The 23493-nt window shown below is 39.5% G+C and overlaps 1 long non-coding RNA gene across 1 annotated transcript; it reads left to right on the top strand.

The window, feature by feature from the left end:
- Window positions 1-281: 281 nt before the first annotated feature.
- On the top strand, window positions 282-6030 carry LOC138915542 (uncharacterized). The gene is made up of 2 exons (XR_011421593.1): window positions 282-350; window positions 5986-6030. It is a non-coding gene; the product is annotated as an uncharacterized lncRNA (long non-coding RNA).
- The last annotated feature ends 17463 nt before the right edge of the window (window positions 6031-23493 follow it).

Genomic DNA, 23493 nt, shown 5'->3' with positions numbered 1-23493 from the left:
ACTTTCCATTAGGGTATTTAAGCTTTGCACCCTTATTCCTAAGACATTTGAAGTAGGATCCATTAGACAAATCACTTCACCTTTCTTAACTGTATAAAATGCAGTGACACTTAATCTTTGTATAATACAAGAGTTGAGTGAAGTGACCTATAAAGTCTCTCTCTTTCAGCTCTAATACCTTGATGACAGAGTTGTTGCCTTGGGCTGAGGACAGCTTTGACCTCAACCTATTTGCATGTAATGAACTTCCTTAAATTTAAACACATCCTGTTCTGTATCGGGTCATGAAGTATGGAAACAGACCCGCGGGCCGTTTTCTCTGTGCCAGAGTGTGGGGGGCATAGCTCTAGGTAAGTTACTGCCCCAACTTATTTGTGTTGCCAGAGGTCTTCTTCCTGTGATTCACTTCACAGCTGTCCTTTTGGAGAGGCGGGTATTGCCTCAATGGGAAAAGTTCTTAACTGGAAATGAGGGAGGAAGTTAGACGGGTAAAGGTAGATCACTAGGCCCACAGCCTTCCAGTCTCAGAACGGACTCTTGAGGGCCCTTCGGTTCCTCTCCCCCACCCCCTCCGTGGAGAATCACTAAGCTACCCCTAGCAACAGTTAACGATGGAAAAGGAGACAGCAAACACCAGGCTTGCTTAATTGTGGCTGTCTCAGGTGGCCTAGAGGTGAAAGGAAATCGGGATAGAATGATAAAGGGAAGAATGAAAACAGATGTCTGCTGAAGGTGTAATGCCCTGATTGTACTTATTTTTGAGCATGGGCTTCATCACAGACAGCTGGATCCTGCTCTTAATATAATCGTGTAGATAATTCTCAGCCAAAACAGGCACGTGCCACAAGATCCATCCATTCTGTTTCATAAAGGCACTGTGTAGCAGGGAGACTCAAGTTCACTTGAATTATGTGACAGTGCTGGACCCTGAGGTACTGGCATACTGCTGGTCATTTACAAGAATAATGAGGGAGAGAGTGAGATGGCAGATGGTAGCTTTATCTTAAAGAGTTCACATCACTTGAAAATCTAAGTATAAAAGAAAGAAGGCTTCACTCTATATGTGAGTCCTTTCCTGGTGTGTAACTTCAGCCTGTTTTCAGTATATGTGGCCTGTTTGTGTGCAAGACAGAAAAACCTGAGTTGATATGCATTAAAAAAGATTTTTTAAGGGGCTGGCCCAGTGGTGTAATCGTGGGGTTCGTGTGCTCTGCTTCGGTGGCCTGGGGTTCACAGGTTTGGATCCTGGGTGCAGATCTGTGCACCGCTTATCAAGCCATGCTGTGGCCAGAGTCCCATATATAAAATAGAGGAACATTAGCACAGATGTTAGCTCAGGGCCTGTCTTCCTCACCAAACAGTATACCTTAAAAAAAAAAAAAGTCATGGAAGTATGGAGTAGAAGGCCTTGAGTATATGATCCAGTTAGTGTGGGGAGGCAAAACAGGCAACCCCACCTAAAGAAGGAGTGCTGCTCAGTGCCATGATAACTTCACCACCACTACCATCACAATAGCAAATCCAACCCACAAAGGAAACTTTGGTGTGTTGGTCTTAAATTGGGAGTGAGACTCTCCTGAAAATGAGAAATCATAAGTATCCCTCATGCGGGTTCAGAGTACATAATCATGTTTCTGAATCTCCAGAATAAACTATAGCCAAGAAATAGTTCTGAAAAGTTATCATTGGTTTGCACCCTATAGCAGATTGTAATTTCCACATACTGCCTCCCCAATATATATCTCTTCTCATGTCCTCTCATTGCGTCTCACAAAGCCCCCTCCTCTTAACCTTGGATATGTCTCTTAAAGTTCATGCCATAAAGCATGTCAGAAATGATACTATGTGCCTTCTGAAGAGAGGTTGTAAAACGTAATAGAGATTCCACGTAGCTCTCCCTCTTTGGACAAGTGCCTTTGGGGCTCTAAGGTAGATATAAGAAATAGGAGTACCCTGAAGTTTGTAGACTAGAGAGAACACATACATATTGGGAGAGCTAACTAAGGAGCCCAGCTGTTCCAGGCCCCAGATGGTCAAGTCTTCACATGCAGGGGCCACACATGTGAGGGAGGGAGCCTTCAGATAAGTCCAGCTATTGAGCTGCCCAGGCAGCTGCCCGAAGTAATACACAGACTGTTGAATGAATATGACATCAAACAGGATGTCATGATATTCCCATGAATTCTCAGATTCATAAAGCCCAACACATCCTAAGCAAAACCAATTGTGTAGAAAGTTTAAGGCATCAAGGTCAAGGAGGACATCTTAATAGCATACAGAGAAAAAATCAGTATTGCCTGTGAAAGAATATCAGTTAAGACTTGTAGTTGACTTCTCAGCAACAACATAGATGGCAGAAGAGAGGGGAATAATATCTTTCAAGTGTTAAATAAAAATATCACACCTATAATATGTACACCATGAGACTATATATGATATTTAAACACATGCTATCAAATTGTACAGGCTAAAACAAAAAGTCTTCAAAAACTCTTATAGCACTTGATGCATATATTTAAAAGAAAAAAAGACCAAAATAGTTACCTTGGATCCTGATTTAGATGTCACAAACAAAATAGAATAAAATATGCAAAAAATATGAGAAATGAAATGATAAAGAGGACAGGAATTAACAAATTAAAACCAACAAGTTAAATAGATAGAATCAACAAACTGGAAGTTGCATCTCTGAAAAACTGGACAAAATTTAGGAAGCTCTGGTAAGAGTTATCAGGACAAAAAAAACCCGGAAAAGGAACAGAGACATTTGTTTAGAATGAAAAGAAGAGATAACTAGAGACACAGTAGGGAACATAATATTAAAACCAGCCATTGAGCGCTACAGAAGTATGTGTTATATGATACAAATAGAAATCAACAACAGGTGAGATAAATATGTTTTATTTATTTAAAATGATCAAGATAAGAAATGAAATGGTAAACAAATTTTAGAAGGAAAGGGGACGATAAGGTCATGGGAATTTTATGTAATGTTCTATTATGCTGTTCGATGTGTTCACAGGTATCCATAGTAAATTGTCTGTTATACTTATCCTGTTTTATGTATGAAATATGTCAGAATAAAATTTTTAAGAGACACTTTTCTTAGGGGGTAATAGCAGATTCACTAAGTGAGTCTAGCCAACTGTGTGAAGACATTTTACCGTCAATTCAGAATACGTGATAGTTACATATCTTTCTAATTAGACATCTGGCTGGGTAGCAGAAGACAATGTAACTGTTAATATAGTTAGGATTGCTTACGTTGCAGAAAAAAACTTGTATCTTGACTATTTCATCTATGACTAATCTATCACAAAACTTCTCTTCACTATAAAAGAGAAGATTTAATTAATTAAAATCTTCTTCAAGGCTAAAAAATAAATCATCATTTTATTGGTATAGTTTATATAACAAATATTCCCCAACTAGCATTTTAATATAAAATAACCTTATTTTAATAGTTAATATTATTTCATATTTCTCCACTCTGCACAGGCAATTTCCTATGTGGTTTCAGTGGGCACTTTTCATTGTTCTTGCCTTGTATTAATGATCCAGAAATCGAAAAAGGGTTATGACATATTCAGTAAATTTGTGCATGTTCGATAAATTTGTATTCAATAAATATTATTTGTATTCAAGTAATGGAAAATATGCCTTTGTAAAGCACAGGCATGTTAGTTTTGGATTCTTTTTATTGTTGAGACTGTTTTATGACTTTCTCTCAATGAAACCATAAAATCAAAATGACCATGCAGGGGTTTATGAAGCACCTCTCACCCAACATGGTGAAGCTAGTGGTAGCAAACCTGTTTCCTGAATCTGCTAAAATACCTGGAGAGGAGTATTTTACAACATGTGCACAAACAGGATGTCTGGGAAATCCTTTTCTTGGGAAACCCCTCATCTGGCAGCTGCACTTAGAAAAAAAGTGTCAGTTTCCACAAACTGTATTTTAAATATTGTAAATATATGTCAAACAACATCTTAGCTGTCATACTTTTGAAAGAAACAAATGAGAAAGACCTTGACAAAAATGAAGATATAATTATTACTGAAATCATGAACATTAATAGTTACTAGAACATTACTCAAGCTCCCTCTCTCATTGCATTTCTCTTCTACTAGTAGAGACAAAAAATGAGTGACAGAAACATTAAATCATTGGATGAAATTTCTTTAACCGTCATTTCTTTCCTAAAAATAAAGATCACACCATCTGAAGGATCTGAGTTGAGGGGAACAGAATCTATGCTCAAATTATATTAACAAAATTTTTTGTCTAAATATTCTAATACATTTAATTCTCTGCTGCACATGTTTTTATATAACGTGGTTGAAACTTACACACATTGCTCAATATATAAGAGTAAACAACACTTGTGACGGTGGGAGTCGCACAGTCATTGGCTCCGTGTTGTCCTTTGAGGGAAGCTCAGATCAGAGGACTGAGAAAAGGAGGCAATGCGATAAAACAAAGAATTGGTGCAGTCACTGTGTGTGAGTGATGTCTACAACCTGGCTCTCAATAATACTTTCATCTTGGTCATTGTATTATTTATTATCTTAGTCATTATCAAGGAAACTCTGCCTAGCAATGGCTTAAACAAATTAGAGTTTTTTTCTTATTTTTTATCACATAAGAAGAATTGGTAGTGACGGTAATAGCCATAACAGTTCAATAATCTTGCAGTTTCTGTATCTGCAATTCTCGTGGCCTCTCCCCAAGACCCTAAGATGATCACCATGGCTTCAGTAAAAATAACCTTAAATGGCAGGAAGAAGCGGGGAGAACGGTTCAAGCTATAGCTGCCCTGTTCATAAGGAAGTAAAAGTTTTCTCATGACCACCCCTTGCAGACTTTCATATACATCTTATTATCCATAGCTGTGTCATTTGATTCCCTCTAAGGGCAATGAGGCTGACGCACTGAGACTTAACTATGCCTGCCTCTACAGTTGGTAGATGGGAGAGGCAGAACATCCTTGGGGATGGAAATTGATTAGCCAACCACTAAGGACTGCCAAAGTCATCAAAAAAGTTATTCATTCAGTATATATTTGTCGAGTGTCAAGTATTCTAGGTTCTATTTAAATAACATAATATACATATATTTTATAGGGTACTTGATATTTACAAAATGTATTTTTATAAATATAAAATAATTAAAAATACTTTAGAAAAGGTGCACTACTTCAAAAAAAGATCATAATAGAAGTTTTCAATGTACATTTTTTAAAATGTGCTTTCAAAAACTGTACCTAGGCATTCTGGAAAATGTAATGAAAACAGGTATTGCAGTTTGAATGGTACTACGCTAGAAAACAGAAGTAAATAGTTGTAGCAAAAACTTGTAGATATGAAGATGTTTCTGTGAGAACATAAAGGGCTGATATACCCATAATGCACATGACAGAGGGTTTAACAATGTGCTGCCAGGCACTGTAGCTTTTATATACTTGTTGATCGGTTGCTGCTGCTATTAAGTTGGTTTTCCTTACTAATGCAATAGGATAGACTTAGGGTAGATGATAATAACACATTGTGTCCTGTGAGAAAATATTGGGCAGTGGAAAAGAGAAAATTAAAGGGGATGATTTAATTTTGAAGTTACATGTATGATCCTGAAAGAGACAGAGAAACAACAGGAATAGTATTCTCTTATAATAGCACAACTATTTATTTGGTAAATTTAAGACAACTGTTTAATATTATCTTTATTATGTTCAAGATTATTATTATGTTTAAGATATTATTACTATGTTTTTAAGACGTAATTTTCACTCTGATCTCATTAGTAACAATATAACAAAAGTTGAGGCAAATTCGTTTTTGTTTTCAATCTGAAAAAAGTCACTTTTGGAAGTTTCAAGAATGGAAAAAGTGCTATAAATGTGTTTCATTAAATTGTTCTTTTAAAAATGTATTTTGAAAGTCTACAACAATGTATGAACACACCATTTTACTATTAATTTCTTCTAGACATATCCGTGAGACCAGAATAAAAATGGACTATTTTCCTGGCTAGATATGCATTTATTTCATAAAGGAGCTCCTAATTGCGAAAATACTTGGGTGAAACCATCATCTCCATTCTGTGGATCCATTCCCAACGTCAGATGGAGAGACGAATGTGACTGGATTTCACCTGTTCAGCTTGTAACCCCAACCTTTGTCTCCACGTGAAATAAAGTTGTGTACTTTCGCCATCAAAAGGAACTTCCCATTCACCATCTGGCCCTCCAGCAGTCCCCTAAGCACTAAAAATAAAAGTAAGAATAAACGGGTGAAATTAATTTTAATGATTTGTTTTAGTTAACCCAATATTTCCAAGTATTGTCATTTCAATATGTACGTAGTGTACACTTAGTAATGAGATATTTGATCTTCTTTTTTTGTACTAAGTTTTCAAAATCTGGCTTTTACAGCATATCTCAATTCAGACTATCTGCATTTCAAGTGTTCAATAGCCAAATGTGGCTAATGGCTACTGTGTTGGACAGTCCAACTCCAGAGTATCTGGGATTTAGCTACTCTGTTTCCAGTTGACTAAAGCAGCACATCTACCGTGACAATCAGGTTCGGTGGTGGGTTAAAATAGTTCTATATGAATTGATGTGCATAATGAAGATGCATGCCTAATTAAAATACAAAACCACCTCCCCTTGGAGATAAATCAAGCAGGTACCATAAGCCAAAACATAGACCACACATCAGAAAATATTTAGATAATCATCACAAATCTGCTTTTAATTTTGAAATATTTGAAACATAACCATCCAAAATTAGAAGACTAACAGAAAATATTTGAAGTAATCCAATAGTACAAAATAGAGGCAATAAAAGTTATGAGTATTTAATAAATGTTGTGTTTAATAACATGGATAATATAGCCATGAAGTATCTTTAAGTAAAAAGAGTTAGAAGACACTGTGTCTGATATTACTTCATTTTGGTAAAATTAAAATATCATTATTTGAACAAATACATAGTAAAAAAGATTGAAAATCTATCGATCAAACTCTTTAAAATGTAATATATAGACGTCTGGTTTATGAAAATTTTGTATCTTCTCCACATGCTTATCTATGTTTTCTAAAGGCACCATTTTTTGTTCATAACAAAAAATAAAATAAGGCATGGCACTGTGCATGAGTAGCTAATCTGAAAAACCTTCCACTGTAAACGCCTGGATATGCAAGACAAATTATATCAAGCATTCTTGTACCTGCAAAATTGAGGTCATATAAAGGAAAGCACAATGCCTCGTTTTCCACAAAGAAGAAGGAGTTCAGAACAAGCTCAATGAGCATCCAGTGCTGAGGCTGGTGTACCGCTTCCCTAAGTTGATGGGTATGTGAGGATGGGTGGGGAGCTTCTCTAGAACCTAGAGGATTGGGTTTTACTATCCCTACAGGAAGAGGAACTCTGTACTGGGACCCTGAAGGATCCGTGTTTCAAAATGAAACCCCTACAGTAAAACTAACCCTCAATGAAAAACTTGGCTGAAATATAAACCCACAAACACAGGGAGTTGACAGACAAGTCTTTGTTTTTTTCTTGGACTCCAGCTGGGATTCCTCTAAGAATTTGTCACTAAATGTGTGCCATCCAGTTGGTGTGGCTTCAGTGTCCACCACAACTGTACCTAGGAAAAGTCTAGCCAAAAAATAAATATAAAAGTATATTCTAAATTAATTGCATTTCTGTAGCAAGACAAACTCTACACCCAGGCTACACAACAGTTTCAAGATAAAGCATTATGAAGTTTTAGCTTCTAGTATAAATATAAATTTACAAATCCTATATTGGGGTTTCTATTGTTAGATAACAAATTCTTACAAAACTACTGGCTGAAAACCACCTTTCCATATACTTATGGGTTCTGTGGGTTTAGAATTCAGGAAAAGCATAGGAGGAAGCTTCTACATGTTGCATGGTGTCTGGGGCACAGGCTCGTGAAGACTTGACAGGTCAGGGTGACTCCGTGGCTGGTGGCTGGAATCAATCAGAGGAGTCTTCACATGTCTGTGAGTTGATTTTGGCTGTAGTCTGGGTCCTCAGTGAGGGTTCACAGGAGCACCAGCATTTGGCCTCTCCGTGTGACTTGGGATTTCCACTGCATGGTGGCCCCAAGGTTCCAAAAGCAAGCGTCTTTGCAAACAAGTCAGAATCAACATTGCCTTTTATGACATAGCTTCAGGAGTCCTGCAGCATCACATCTGCTATATTCTATTTGTTAAAAGTGAGTTACTTATATCAGCTGAGATTTGAAGGAAGGGGACACGGAAACTGCCCTCAATGAGAAGAGTGTTAAAGGATTTATGGACATATTTTAAAAACACCACAGTCTGCATTTTGGCTACAAATTATTTAAATTCCTCTCACTTGCAAAACATACTTACCTTCTCCCAAGACCCCTCAAAAATTGTATTTCATTACAGCATTTGGGTCCGGTTCAAGGCCCAGGATCTCATAATCTAAATCAGATCCAGGCCAGATTAAGTTCTTCAGATACAGTTACCCTTGATATGAAGACCTGTGAAGCAAAGAGGCAAGTTTTCTGCCCCCTCTAGCCACACCCCTCTTCCAAACATACACAGCATCTATGGTGATACAGGCATTGGATAACTGCTACTGATCTACCCACTTAAAAAGATGGCAAAAAAAATGTTATGTAACAGTGATACAGTGTCGGATACATATGCTGTGTATCCACAGCAATTCTGAGGTACACCCAGGTGCATGCTGGCAGTTCTCTGCTGTGGGCTCAGCCCTACTCTCTGGAGGGTTTTTTTCTTGCTCTTGTTTTGCTTTCCCCGTGGTGCTTGGCTTTGACTTCTGGTTTCTTGGTTCTGTACTCTGACAAGCTGCACAGTATTTCCATAGATAAAGCATGACAAATTATGAGCTAAAGATGCCAAGTTATAAGGCCCATTATGAAAAAAACCTAACATGATTGGATGTAATTAATATCAACTGAAAGTAGGTTTAGAATGCTAAGAATTTATAAAAGTGTTATGATAAACTGTAAAAATCATATTTTAAATGATTAAGACACAATCTTGAAATCTGAACAATAAGATCCCATGAAGGGGTAGGTATAAAAAAGTAGAATTTTATAAACAAAAGTTTTATTAAAATTTAAAACACCTTACATGGGTAAAATAACAGTTTAGAGACAACTGAAGATAGAATTAGTTAACCAGAAGAAAGGACTAAAGACAATGCAGATTAGAGTGAAAAAAAAATATGTAAGGTTTAATGAGCTTGTGGGATAAAACTATATGGTCTAACATATCTAATGGAATGTCTTTGAGGAGAGGAAGGAGGCAATATATGATGTGAAAATGATTGAAAATATTCCAGACTTATCTTAAATCGTTAGATCCCAGAAGTATAATTACCCCCCAAAAGGATAAATAACAATAAATCTATACCTAGAAATAGTCTAAAGGAAATTTCAGAGTCAGAGAGATCTTACAAGCAACCTGGGGAAAAAAGACAGGATAACTACAAAAAACAGTAAGCTTGACGTTAAAGTTGACATCAATAAAATGTCAAAAGATAATATTATATATTCATGGTGCTCAGAAAAATTAACTATCATTCTACAATTCCAACCCCAGGTAAACTACCATTAAGAGTAGGCATGAAATAGACATTTCTAGAGAAACCACGAGGCAGGAGGTGTCTACCACTTATAGACATTCATAAAAGAACTTACAAAGGGTGTCATTTAGGAGGAGGGAAGTCTCCACACTAGGAAGGAATAGGATACTAGATCCAATGGGGATCGAAGAATCTGTTAGATACATGGGTAAGTCCAATTAAGGTTTACCCAAGTTCTGGAGATATAAAAAATTATGGAAAAGAAAATTGTGTAAGACAGGAGGCGGTGGAGTAACTGGAAGTAACAGATAATAAGCATCTTGTATATCTTGGGAGGAGACTAATCATAACTCACTTTAGACATTCTTAAATGAATTACGGTTATTAAAATTGTTAAAATATCACAAAAGTCAGAGAGAGAAGATAAAACTCTGTTTCAGGAATATAGAAGAGAAGGGACTTTGAAAATCCTCTCGTGACAAAAGCACTTAGAATATTGCAAACATCATTGTAAAGGTATACTGAAATGCTCATGATTGAAAGTGTAACACCTCGGCTCCAAAAACAAAGAGTGAATGGACAGCTGGAGTGGAAAGTGAGAGCTGACACAGCTGCTGTGCCAGGAGGCACGTCTGTATAGTGGTGACCGAAGGCTTGGCTGATAGTCGTCCACAAGACAACGTGTAAGTTCTACACTAGGGCTGAAAGGGAGCACTGATGCTTCAGCCGTGCTTGTGGCAATTGTTGATAGTGGTGATCAAAGGGCTTGAGTGCTAATGGTCACATAGGATGTGGGAATTTGAGCAACAGATTTGAGCATGAAGCCTGGACTTGCAAAGGATCTCTGCTCTCCGTGTAAATGTGGACCAAAAGAAAATGCCCACCTTCAATAGGAAATGAAAAGAACTATTGTCTGCTTCAGTTCTGGCTGTGGAAAGGGTAGAAAAAAAATTTTCCCCCTAACATTTTATGACCACATGCTTCCATTCACATGGATTTTTGTGCTAATATTTGTCTTGCTTTACTTATGAGGTCTGGGAACTCAGACGACACAGGATTTCTGAGATAAAGTCGCACCAAATAGAAACTTTTAATCTAAAATAACAAAATACAAGAGGAAGCAAGCTATCATGATGTCAGCAGCAGACAGAAACAAATCGCATCATTAATCTGTCAAGAAAAGCAGAATAGAATTATTGGACGGAGACTATGTGGTGTAGACTGGCTAGCTGTTCTCTCAATGTATTTCATCTTCCTCTCGGATTCAGAGATGGAGTCATTACATTTCCAAGTTTCCCTTATGGTTGGCTATGGCCATATGACCAAGTTCTGGCCTATGGAATGTGTCACTTTCAGGCCTACTTGATATAAACTTCCAAAATACAATCCTCCATTCTCAGCCTTGCAGAATGGAGACAACAGTATGGGTTTGGAGGAGGAGGATCCAAGATGTATACTCAAATAGGCACAAGGAAGACCACTCAGCCCCAAATACCTGTTGATCTGATTTCTGTTTGCAAGGAATATATGGCACAGAGACTGATTGCGTTTTTGCAGCAACAGCTAGCACTAAACAAATCAATAAACTATAAAATATGTGTAAGTGATTAAACAGATAAAAGAAGGAATTGAAAATAAGAAAAAGAAAAACTCTTTCAGTAAGGACCAGGCAGATTTGGAAAAGAACCAAAGTGAATACCTATAAATTATATGCGTCATCTTGTATATCTTGGGAGGAGACTAATCATAACTAACTTTAGACATTCTTAAATGAATTACAGTTATTAAAATTGTTAAAATATCATGAAAGCAAGAGAGAGAGAAGATAAAACCCTGTTTCAGGAATCATATGAAAGCCTGGGGGAGGGTGTGGTCTTTACTCCCAGGGATCATCATCTGTATTATTGATCCTTCAGCCAGTTGCAGCTATGTGACAGTGAGGCCCAGAGATGGTCCTCTGCTTCAAGCAAATTTGGAAATATTCCCTTTAGCGGCTGCCACTCTGATCCTAGATTAATCCATAAAAGCTAGGATCTTAAGCATTTTCCATCAAGCTAATGAAGCTCAGCCATCAGGGTCCCTACACTTGCTTGCACTCCTTAAGGGCCTTGGGATAAAATCTAGCAGTTTGTTCACCTGGTCAGAGATTTTTTTGTAATGTTGAAATAGTTTTAAATGCAATTGACTCCTGTCTCCAACTCTCAACTTTCCCTACATCCCATATTCTCTCGTATCAGAAGGCTTGAGAACGACAAAGCTGACTTAGGGTATGACTAAATTTGGCTGAATGGCACTGATTTTTGTGGTTTGCAGTCACATCTGTATTAAGTTACTTAGAACAGATGTAGCAAGATGACCACTCTCCACTGTGCTGATTCATCCTGCACCGTTGTGACACAACAGTGTCACAAAATACGTCAAGTGCAGCGCATGTCCTTTTTTTCATTGGAGTAAAGGCTTCTACCACAGTTCCTCATGCTGTTGACTATTTCAATATTTTACGATAGTTTACATTTTCTTTGGGAATTTGGCTATTATGTGGAATATGTTGACTACAGAGCAACTTGAGTTTTTCTTTATCATTTAAATGTAATAAGATGCTCATTATACAGCTGTTCAAGCCTTGTAAGGTGAGTACAGCAAGGTTTTGAAAACTAAAACATATTTTTGCTGAATTAGAGGAGAAACCCATTCACAAATGAGATGCAAAATATGTATTTAAAAAGCTAATAAAGTTTGAATCCTCTATCTTAACTGAAATGACATTTGGAAGAGTTTCAATGAACCCTGTTAGAAGTGGCAGATTCCTGGCTGGGTGTAGGAAGTTGCTGTGGATGGGTGGCATGGAGGCTCCAATATTTCACATCCCTCGGTTTCTGTGCCCTTCGCCATGTGACTTGCAGCGTCTGCCAACTCAGCCCTTCGAAACAGGCCTAGACTTGTGAGCTGCTTTGGTCAACAGAGTGGGCAAATGTGCCAGTGTGCCAGTTCTGACCCTAGGCCTTCAGAAGCTGTGTGTGCCTGTGGAATTGATTTCCCCTCTGTCGTGATCATGAGAACACGTCTGTGTAGCCTGTTGGGGGATCAGGAACCATGTGGAGGAGAGATGCCTCACTCCCCCTAGAGGACATTCCAGACCAGCCAGCACCCAGCTGACAAGCCAGCTGAATGCGGACACCTGAGTGAGCCCAACAGAGCTCGGCAGAGCCCGTCCGAGACCAGCGCAAGCAGCCAGCTACCCCCGAGACAGTGCAGAAATGGTCAGTAACAGGTTTTTTGTTCTACCCAAGTTGTGTTTTGAAGTGGGTTTATTATGCTCGTTATTGTGACAACAGATGCCTGACATAGAGGGATGCATTCTTTGTTTTTGTTTTTATTAATGAAAGAAATAACAGGAAAAACAGATAAGAATTAGGGAAATATGGGAAATGTAATAAAATGAGCCCTAAACTTCATAGACATTATTCAAATACTGTAGTGGGCTGCACGGTGGTCCCCAAAAGATATGTCCACATCCTAACCCCTGAAATTGGTGACTGTTACCTTATTTGGAAAAAGGGCCTTTGCAGTTGTAGTTAAATTACGGATTTGAGATGAGATCATCCTGTAGGATCCAGGTGGGCCCTCAATCCAGTGACAGCTGTTCTTATAAGACACACACAAGAGAAGACAGACATAGAAGAGGGGGCGACGTGAGGACAGAGACACGTTGGAGGGATGTGGCCACAAGCTGAGGAGCTTCAGCCACCAGAAGCTACAGGGGCGTGAAATGGATGCTCTCCGCAGTCTCGGCAGGGATCACGGCCCTGCCGACAACTGGATCTGAGAATCTTGCCTCCAGAGCTGGAGGAGAGGGCATTTATGGTTTTTTTAGGCACCAAGTTTGTGGCAACTTGTTACAGTGACCCTAGGAAATTAATGCAGGTACCCAGAAGTAATTTGTAGTCAAAACATTTTAGATTCTGACCAAGCCGCTGCCTCAGAAACCACACGAGCCTCTTATTGTCTGTGATGGTCTCTAGGGAATGAGCTGGTCAGAGTCAGGAAGGAGGGGCTCGAGACCTTCCCATCTGTTCACCAGCAGCGATGCCCTGACACTCACCTGAGCAGGGGCCCTGGGGGGCCCAAGTCCAGGCCTGAAAATGACCAAGTGGTCCCTTGTGAGGGGGCTCAGAGTCTGGGTGAGAGAAGGACAAATGCACAAAAGCAGGGACATGTGAAAGAAAAGAACAAGTGCTAACCCGAAAATGAAGAGTGTGTGAGGGAGGGCTGGGCAGTCACTGGGTGGGAGAGTCTGAAAGGCCTCACTGAGGTGACATCTCCTGGGGCCAGGAAGAGAAGAGGGAGCCAACCCTGCCCAAGTCTGGGAGTAGCGTGGCGGGGAGGAGGCACCACTGGGCAGAGACTCACAGGCAGAAGTGAGTTTGATCAGAGGAGGCTAGAAAGGTGGCCAGTGTGGCTGGAGAGAGCCTGGGAAGAGCGAACAGCAGATGGGATGGATGGTAGGGCCGGGTCCTGGGGCCTGGGGGACTGTGTTAGCTATCTGCTCCTCTCTGGCAACATTACTCGAAAACTTAGCTCTTATAAAGCACCATATCTAATAGCTCACAATTTCTGTGGGCCTGGACTCCAGGCACGGCTTAGCTGGGTGTCTGCCTCAAGGTCTCTATGGAGTTGGGGCTTTGGCCTCAGCTGAGGCTCTGCTGTGGTGGGATTTGCTCCAGTGTTACTCACATGACCATGGTTGGGATTCAGTTTGGACTGGGAGCCTGAGTTCCTTTCTGTCTGTCTGTCGGCATGGGCGCTCTCTAGGCTGCCGTTTTGCTGACCAGCACCTGATATTTGATTCCGTCTGCTCCGCTCCTTTCCCTCAACACACAGTCAAAGGAGGAAATAATACTCTGCAGACAGTGCACTCAGCGTTCAAACTTGAACACGGGTTAACAACAGAGGGAAACTGGGTGGTTGTGAACAAGCGTGGTAAGGGATTGCTAAGAGAATTTCATCCTTTTTTGGAATCTTTGAAAATTTTTTGAAAACTTTAATGTGTTTGAAAGTGGAGAAAGTAAAGAAACGATTCCTCGTTGCTCCCTCTGGTCCAGCCCTCTCTGTGCTCCCAGCTCCATGCTGCACACCTTCCACCCCAGCGCCTGTCAGCCTGGGTTGCTTGAACTCACCTGGTGAAACATCTGGGTCCTCATCTGCTTCTGCTCTCACTCATCTCTGTGGCCTGTGTCCACCGCAGGCCTGAGCCCATTGCCTCCCGTGCTCAGTTAGAGAGAGAATCCTCCCCACACCGAGACCAAGGGACGGAGGACAAAGCCACCATCTCCCACACTTCCTCTCTGCAAGAGCATCCTTAATGGAGAAGGGAATCAGTGAATCAATTAGTGAAAATGTTGGGAAGGGGCTAGTTTCTTGACTCCCTGATCTGCCATGTGAGGACAGGGCACTAATATTTCCTGGTGCATTTAGAAGATCAAGGCCAAGAGGAGAAATCTGCCCAGCTGGCAAAGACGGACCAGCTCAGGAGTGTGAACAAGTACCTACTCACCTGTGTGTCGGTGTCAGGAGCTCAGCCCCACCTGTCTCCCTCTGTGTCCTCATCCAGGGACAGTCTGAAAACTAAGCAGATAAAGCAAAGAAAGAGAAACATGCCATGAGAATCCAGGCTTTAATAACATTGCTAGAACCAGCAGTCATGAATCCCCCCCCAGACATACACCTGCCAGTGACCCTGCCCAACCCATGCACCTGCAGGTGACCTGAGACAAACAGGACAGCCTTCTCCTCTCCCAGGGCTAGGGGTAAGAAGGCTTGGACACTGCTGCTCATAAGGAAGACAGTAATAGCCCCACTTGTAGGTAAAATGATATTCAGAGCCTTTTAAACTTGAATTAGACCTCCCATTTGGAAGTATTATTTAATTAATATTTAATTCCTGGGATTAACACCAAATCCTAGGAAACCCTCACAATCATCACTTGGGAATTCTTGTCTCTACAAGGACACCGCTCTGGAATTTCTGAGGTATTAATTCTTGGTTAGGTGCACACACGTTTCTTCTCCAGCACCCGCCCCAGCCCTCTCTAGCCCCCACCCTCCCTGCCGTACCCTGCCCCCTGCTCCCTGACACACCTGTCCCCAACTATCTTGGCTCTCCTCCAGGTGGGATTCAGGCAACATGAGGACATTGACCCTGACTTGCCCTCCATGGCCTTGGACATGTGGCCAGGCCACTTTGGGATCTCCTAATGGTGGGTGAAAAATGTCAAGGACTCACATCGTGTGAGAAGGTTCATTGACTCTCATTGTGCATATCAGGGACTAAAGAGCCCTCACACAGGAAAGAAGCAGGAGGACACACGTCATAAGTCTACTGGTGTGTGCCACGATCCCAACAGGGCAGATAGGCTCAGCAAATGCAGAGTGCAGGAATTTAATTTGGGGAGTAATTTAGTTGACTTCTTCCTGAAACTGAGGATGAAGAGGTTAAAAAATCTTTCCTGGACTAGAAGTAGAGAAAAAAACCTTTGAGATAATCTTTGCTAACTGCAACTGTGCATACTCAGCATAATCAACTGCTGTTCAAAACTAACCAGATCTTTCTGACCCTCCCTAGTATATGAGCGAGTTGTCTTTCCCAGGAAATAAAGGTCCAGACATCAAGATTCAGCCTCACAAGGCCAAAAGCAGGCTGAAGATGAAAACTAACCAGAAAAGTCCGGAGAGTCAAAGGAAAAAAATCTCAGCCTTCAAGGCCAAGTGCAGGCTGACGGGAAGGAACCAACCGGCAAGGCAACATGCTCCCCCTCCCCTGCCTAAAAGCCCAGCACAAGCTGCCTCCTCTGTCTAAAACCCCAGATGAAAACCCCTATCTTCTTCCCTTCGAGGAGGTGGATATGAGTTCTATCTCCCATCTCCTAGTCTGCTTGCCTTTTGATAATAAACCTCTTTCCTTGCCACAAGCCTGGCATTTCCAGTTTTGGGCCTTTCAGTGTAACAGGTAATGAACCTGTGTTTGCGTTCAGTAATATTCACATATCTGAGTGAAATGGTATCTGGAGATCTGTCTTTGTAATTAACATCACCAGGATTATACCTTCTTCTCACAATTTATGTGTATTAAAGCATTTGTCACCTCCAAAGTGCTACCCACATCAACGTTAATAATTCTAAATTCGGCATGGATGAATACTGCAGTGTGTCAGGAACAGGGGTGGGTTACAACCTTTTGATCCCGAGCTCCTGAATAGCGAAACCATTTCTGGTAGTACGAATTGAAACCCAGTGAGTGGGAAATACACGTATTGGCTCATATAATATTTCCCTGAGGTTTCCGGAGGTGTTACCCCTTTGACAAGTGAGGTGACCTGCGCTCAGAAAGCTTTAGTGATACCCCAAAATTCCATGCTACAAAATGAAGAGCTAGAGTGTAAACCTAGCTCTGTTGTCTCTGAATCCCAAACTTCGAAACGTGCTAGTCTTGAGGGAGTAGGTCCCAGACCCAAGTTGTACCTGGGTGTCCCCTCAGATGAACGATCAGACACTCTTCCCTCTCACCATGACTCTTCTCCTTTCAGCAAGCTCCCACAGTTACTCCCCATGTTAAGCTGCTCCTAATTCAGGGGAACTTTCAGTGCATTGACCCAAATTCCCAAATATCAGCCCTCTGCTCTCCTCTGTTTTACGGATGTTTCGCCTCCACTTACTCATGTCAGCACATATGCACCAGGAACAAACGTGCTCACGGCCCTCCAACCTTTTACTGCATCTGATGATCAAGACGCCGATCCCAGCTGACTCCAAAAACTGGATCACCCTTCTCGTGGCTGCATCTGCCGCAGCACGTGATTAAAACACTGACCAGGTCTAATTGTGGCGTCACAAATCTCCCAGTGGCTGTCAAAATGATCAGACATCCTACGGTGCCTTGATAATTGGTGCGTCCTTCCGTGCTTCAGAAAAAAGACATTCTAGAAAAGTGCATCAAAATCCAAACTTTCCACATCACACTATACAAAATGTCTTATTTTCAACAACAACAAAGAAAGAAATCATAAGCTGTGTTTATAAGAAAATATAAACTATGGTCCAGATTCAGGAAGAGAAAAACGTCAATGGAAAATTGGCCCAGATGTCAATGTAGCAGAGAAAGTCTTCAAGTATCTCCTGTAAAGAGGTTCTAAGAACTCTTTCAAATTTTCAAAAATTTTTTAAAAATATAATAACAGTGATTCCACAAATAGGGAATGCGAATAAGGAAATGAGAATGATAAAAACAACCAAACAAATGCTAGAGATGAAAAGCACTATAAGAGAAATGAAAAAATTATTACATGGGAAAACAGCAGATTTGAGAAGGCAGAGGAAAGAATCAGTCAAATTAAAGATAGAATGATATTAATTATCGACTCAGAAGATTGGAAATGAAAGAAAACTTTAAGGAAAATGAAAAGAGCTTCAGAGACCTATGGGACAATTTGAAGTATTTCAACAAATGTGCAGTAAGAATCCCAATAACAGAGAAAAGAGGGAAAGGGGTAGAAGAAATATTTTAAAACGTAATAGCTGAAAACTTTCTAAATTTGATGAAATACATTGATCTACAGATACAAGAAGCTTAACAAACATGAATAAGTACAAACACGAAGACAGTCACACCTACAAACATCATAGTCAAATTACTAAAAAGAAAAAGACAATAAGAAAATCTGGAAAGCAATCAAATCCACCACATACAAGGAACAGCTACATGTTCAACAGGTGACTTTGCATCACACTGAGGAGAAAAAAATACAAATAAGAGCTGACTTAGAAGAAATAACAGAGGCCGAAAGCCAGAATAATAATACAGTCAAAGTGCTGAAAGAAAAACCATCAATAAAGAATCACATATCCAGCAAAACTATACTTTAATAATGAAGGGGCAGTAAAGACATTCCCAGATAAATAGAAGATGACAGAATTCATGTCAACACAGAATAAGGCAGTAAAGGAGGAACAGACAAAGAAAACACAGGAGACGCAGAATAATAAAGAGCAAAATAGTATAAATCCAACCAACTACATTACATTAAATGTTAATAAACACTACAGTTAAAAAGAATTATCAGATTGTATTAAAAGATCAAAACTATGTGCTAAGCATAAAAGACACAATTAACATTCAGAGACAAAAATATTCAAAATATAAAACCTGGAAATGATACTCTCATGCAATCTGTAACCACAGGACAGCCAGAGTGGGTAGATGAATGCCAGATCTAAGAACAGATTTTAGGAAGAAGACTTACTAAAAGTGAAGAGGAACAAAGAAGTGAAGGCATAAATACCGGATAAATACAAGTAAAACTACTTCCATTCTCGTTTACATAGAAAATCCTCAGGATGTAAAATACACACATACACACACACACGCCCACACTAGAACAATTAAATGAATTTAGGAAATTCAAAGGATAAAAGGTTAATAAACAAAAATCAATTGCACTTTTAAATATTAACAGCATGCGATTTGATTTAAAATTGTGCAAAAATAAATTTAACCAAAAAATGTGCAAGGCCTATGCACTAAAGACTAGAGAACACGACTGAGAGAAATTAAAGAAGACTCGATGGCAGTTTCTTAAAAAGTTAAACACAGAGTCATCACATTACCCCAGTCATTTCCCTCCTAGGTAATTACCCAAGAGAAATGAAAACACGTGTTCACACAAAGACTCAGACAACAGCACATACGACAAGATATAGCAAATTAATTTACAGTGACAGAAAACAGGTCACGGGTTCCCTGTGGCAGGCAGGAAGAGGTGGTGGGCTGCAAAGAGGCATGGGGATACTTAAGGGGGTAAGAGAAATGTTCTTTTATCTTGATTCTGTAGATGGCTTCAGAGGTGTATAGAACTGTCAAAACCCATCAAATTGTGCACTTTATATAGATGCTGTTTATTGTATGTAAACTATTCTGCAATAAAGTTTTTGAGCAAAAAAATAAACAAAAGAATAAGTGAGTGAATGAACAAGGGTTTTAAAGCAAATAAGCATTATACACCTGTTGAAAAGGAAAGAATAAAATTTAAATGGTGAGGAAACTCTGTAAACAAGTTACACTTTTTAAAAAATCTCTAGTTTTGTTTCTTCTAATTTGTCTGTTTTAAGTCTTAAATCTGTCTTGAGCATAAGGGGATAAAACCTTAACAGGTTATACTATAAAAACCAGTCATAGAAACAAATCATTTAACTATGGCTATATAAGGAAAATGACCTCATATCTCATAGATTGTTTTTCGATCTGTAGAAATAATTCAGTTTTACTGCTGAAAGCAGTACCAGCTATCAGATGGAAAACAAGTCAATTTTATCGTCTGATTCATCTTGAACACATCACGTCTGCGTAGCCCACAGAATCACAAAATGTAAAGCTATTACAGCACTACAGTAGAAAAAGCGTCACTCCCTAACAGACTCAAGAGTATAGTCTACACTTGCCATCTCCCTGTCCAAAACAATGCTGGTGGAAACAGACTCCTCCTGAACAAGAATTGTCACAATAAGTAATTGCACTATGAAACTGAATGACTGCGTTTTTATTACCATTTTCATACAGAATTTTTACATACTTAAAATTCTGACCAGAAAGGTTAGATTAGAATCACCTGGGCCAATTTGGAAATGCTAAAAGATATGTATGGACACACACAAAAACACACACTTACACACTCTCTCTCTCAGTCACACACAGACATGTTTGTTAGTATATATATTTGTTTTTAAAAGGTAAAGATAACAGTAACATTAATAACAACAGATAGTACCTCTCTCTATCTAAATATAGAAACATATCGCAAATGTATAATACTGTCCTAGTTTTGCTTTACTGCCAAATAAACAAAGCAATTAATTCAGAGGGTGTCACTGATTCCTAAACTCATCATTCATGAACTTGATTATTAACGAAATTAATAATGAATAAATAAAACTGATATACCTAATTTCTTCAAAATTGATCACAATAAAAATTGCCTGCTTTGATACTATAATTGAAGTAAGTTATATAAGAACAAATGGATAATATAAGCCTTGTCTATTAATTCTTAAAACATAAACCATTTAAAAGCATTCCTGAAATCAGACAAAACAGTTAGACCACATCAGGAGAGCAACGAAAACAAAATGACCTGAATCGTGATGCAGGGAAACACGAACACCTCAGCTATCAAAAACTCACCAAGGCAGCAACATCACCCACCAAGCCTTAGCTAAAAGTAAGAAACCTGCCCAAAAGGGCTTGGAGCGGCAAAACATATTTGAAGAGATGATGTTTGAATTTAGGTACTGGGATTGAAGGTGAGTCTCTAAGTTCCTTCCTCAGATCCATCACCCCTTCCTGATACTTACTGATAAACCTGATTCATTGGCTTCTTATCGATGGCAAATAATGGAGAGCAATTGTGCTACTCTAGACAAGATCACTGATAGCAGTGAAACGGGAAAAGGGAAGAAAAACTAGAAAAAGCAGACAGAAAAAATTAAAAGTAATCAGGGAACATTCAGATATTTAAAAACACCCTTCTCTGGGTCAAAATGCCCAGAGGACATGATTTCTTAGAGCCCAACATGACAACGCACAAAATAATAATCCTAAGTCACTGAGACAATATTAAATCAGGTTATGGAGAGGTTCCAAAAGTTGAAAACTAGGAAATTAATTTTTTCAAAGGTTCTCACGAAAATGATTAAATTTAAAAAAAAAAAACAAAAAACAAGAACATCATGAGACATAAGTCCCCAATGATTCGGGTCCATCCACCAAGCCATCTAAGCAGTTATGGCTGGTGGGCAAGGCCTGCGCGTGCTCCATGGCTGTGCTCTGCTGTCCTCAGGCCTCAGGCTTGCTGCCTCCTCCAAGAACCAGACTGCCAACCCTGACACTGGATTAGCCCTCTGCCTGCACATTCCCATCTGCCCCCACCACAGTTCTTACTACTCTGCGTTACAACTGGCATGTGACCTTCTTGAGCAGAAGAAATAAACTCTTTCACTAGCATCCCAGAACCCAGCACAGTACTCAGCATATAGTAGGATTTCAGTAAATACGATTTTTTTAAACTTATTAAAAAAAACTTAAGCTATGCTCTATCTGCAAAGCATATTTTGATAATAACAACAGACACCCAAAATATGCCACAAGAGCATAAAGTAAGAAGTTCCTGTTGACTGCTAAGATTAGAAAGTCTTCACAGAATGGACAGAGTTCCAACCACACATTCAAGCTCAGGATGAATTTAACCAAATGGCTAAAAAAAGTACAATGGTCCCCCCCTTACCTGTGGTTTCACTTTCTGCAATTTCACTTACTTATAGTCAGCAGAGGTCTAAAAATATTCGATGGAAAATTCCAGAAATAAACAATACACAAATTTTAAATTTCTCGCCATTCTAGGTAGCGTGATGAAATCTTGTGCCATCTAGCTCCCTCTCACCGGGGCCGTGAATCATCCCTTTCTCCACCGGATCCACGATACCCGCCTGTCAGTCACTCAGTAGCCCTCTTGGTTATCAGAGCGCCTGTCAAGGTATCACAGTGCTGGTGTTCAAGTCACCCGTATTTTATTTAATAATTTCCCCCACGTGTAAGAGCAGTCGTGCTGGAAACCTGGATATGCCAAACAGAAGTTATTGCTGTTACTCTCTTACTTTGCCCAATTTCTAAGTTTATCACAGCAGTGTACATGTCGGAAAAAACGTATATGCAGGCTTCAGTACTATGCAGTTTCAAGCACCCACTGGGAGTCTTAGAACGTATCCCCCCCACATAAGGGGGGACTACTGTATTTCGGGAGACAGGGATACTATAAGCACAAGTAAAAGAAAACGAGAGCAACTGGGTAACACATAGGTTTTCAAAAATGGCAGCAGTGAAAGGTAAGGCTGGAAAGACAGGCAGGGCTGCAGAGGAGCCAAGAGGGGTTAACATAATGGAACTTAACAAAATGGAGGTTAACATTACGGAGCTTCACACAATGGCATGCTCCAAAGGTCACACGGACACTTAGTCCTCCAGAGTGACTCCCTCTCCGCAACGTCCAGCAGTTTCATTGCATGTAGAATACATTTTGCAAGTAAGAGACAAAAGAAAGACAACAACTTTGCTATATGATTCCTCATGTCAACACTGTTTTACCCTGGACCAAATCAGAGAGTTGATACCATAAAAAATACTTCAAAACACTACGTGATGTTACGAGGAAACTACTGGCAAAACTTACTTTCGGGTGGTGATTATTATCCAAACCACACGTGATAAAATACTACTAATCATAAGAAGTGGTACTCTTATAATACAACTGCTATGCAATTTTTTTAAATTCTTCAATTTTGAAATCAAGTTGAAAGTATTGTGTCAAAAGACAGTGAAACAACTATCATTAATCTTCAAAACTGACAAACAAAAAAGACATATAAACAAGTGCCAGGATAATAAAAATGGCAGTGTTCATTTTTTAGAAGAAAAAAATAAATTGTACTAAAATTATTAAGCTAACAAAGCAACAGAAAAATATGAGCAGAAAAATGACAGTTATCTGCAAAATTCATAAATGCGTCTTTTGTATAACCATAATGATCATATTTTATGCTGTCATTTTGCATTTAATTGCTCACCCTGGTACTTTTCTTCATAGAAGCCATCGATATCCCACAGAGCCAGATGCTGAATTGCAAAAACATACTGTGACCATGGACTTATAAGAAAGTTACTTTGCTGAGCTGTGGTGTATGACAAGTTAATTTTTGTAATTACACTTCTTCCAACAATATATGAAGCTACTGCCTATGATTAGCCTATATTATTCAAAAGAGGCAAGAAAGTATTCT

The sequence above is a fragment of the Equus caballus genome, chromosome 9 (genome assembly GCF_041296265.1).
Source record: "Equus caballus isolate H_3958 breed thoroughbred chromosome 9, TB-T2T, whole genome shotgun sequence".
Taxonomy (NCBI): Eukaryota; Metazoa; Chordata; class Mammalia; order Perissodactyla; family Equidae; genus Equus; species Equus caballus.
This window is presented reverse-complemented; position numbering and strand designations above follow the sequence as displayed.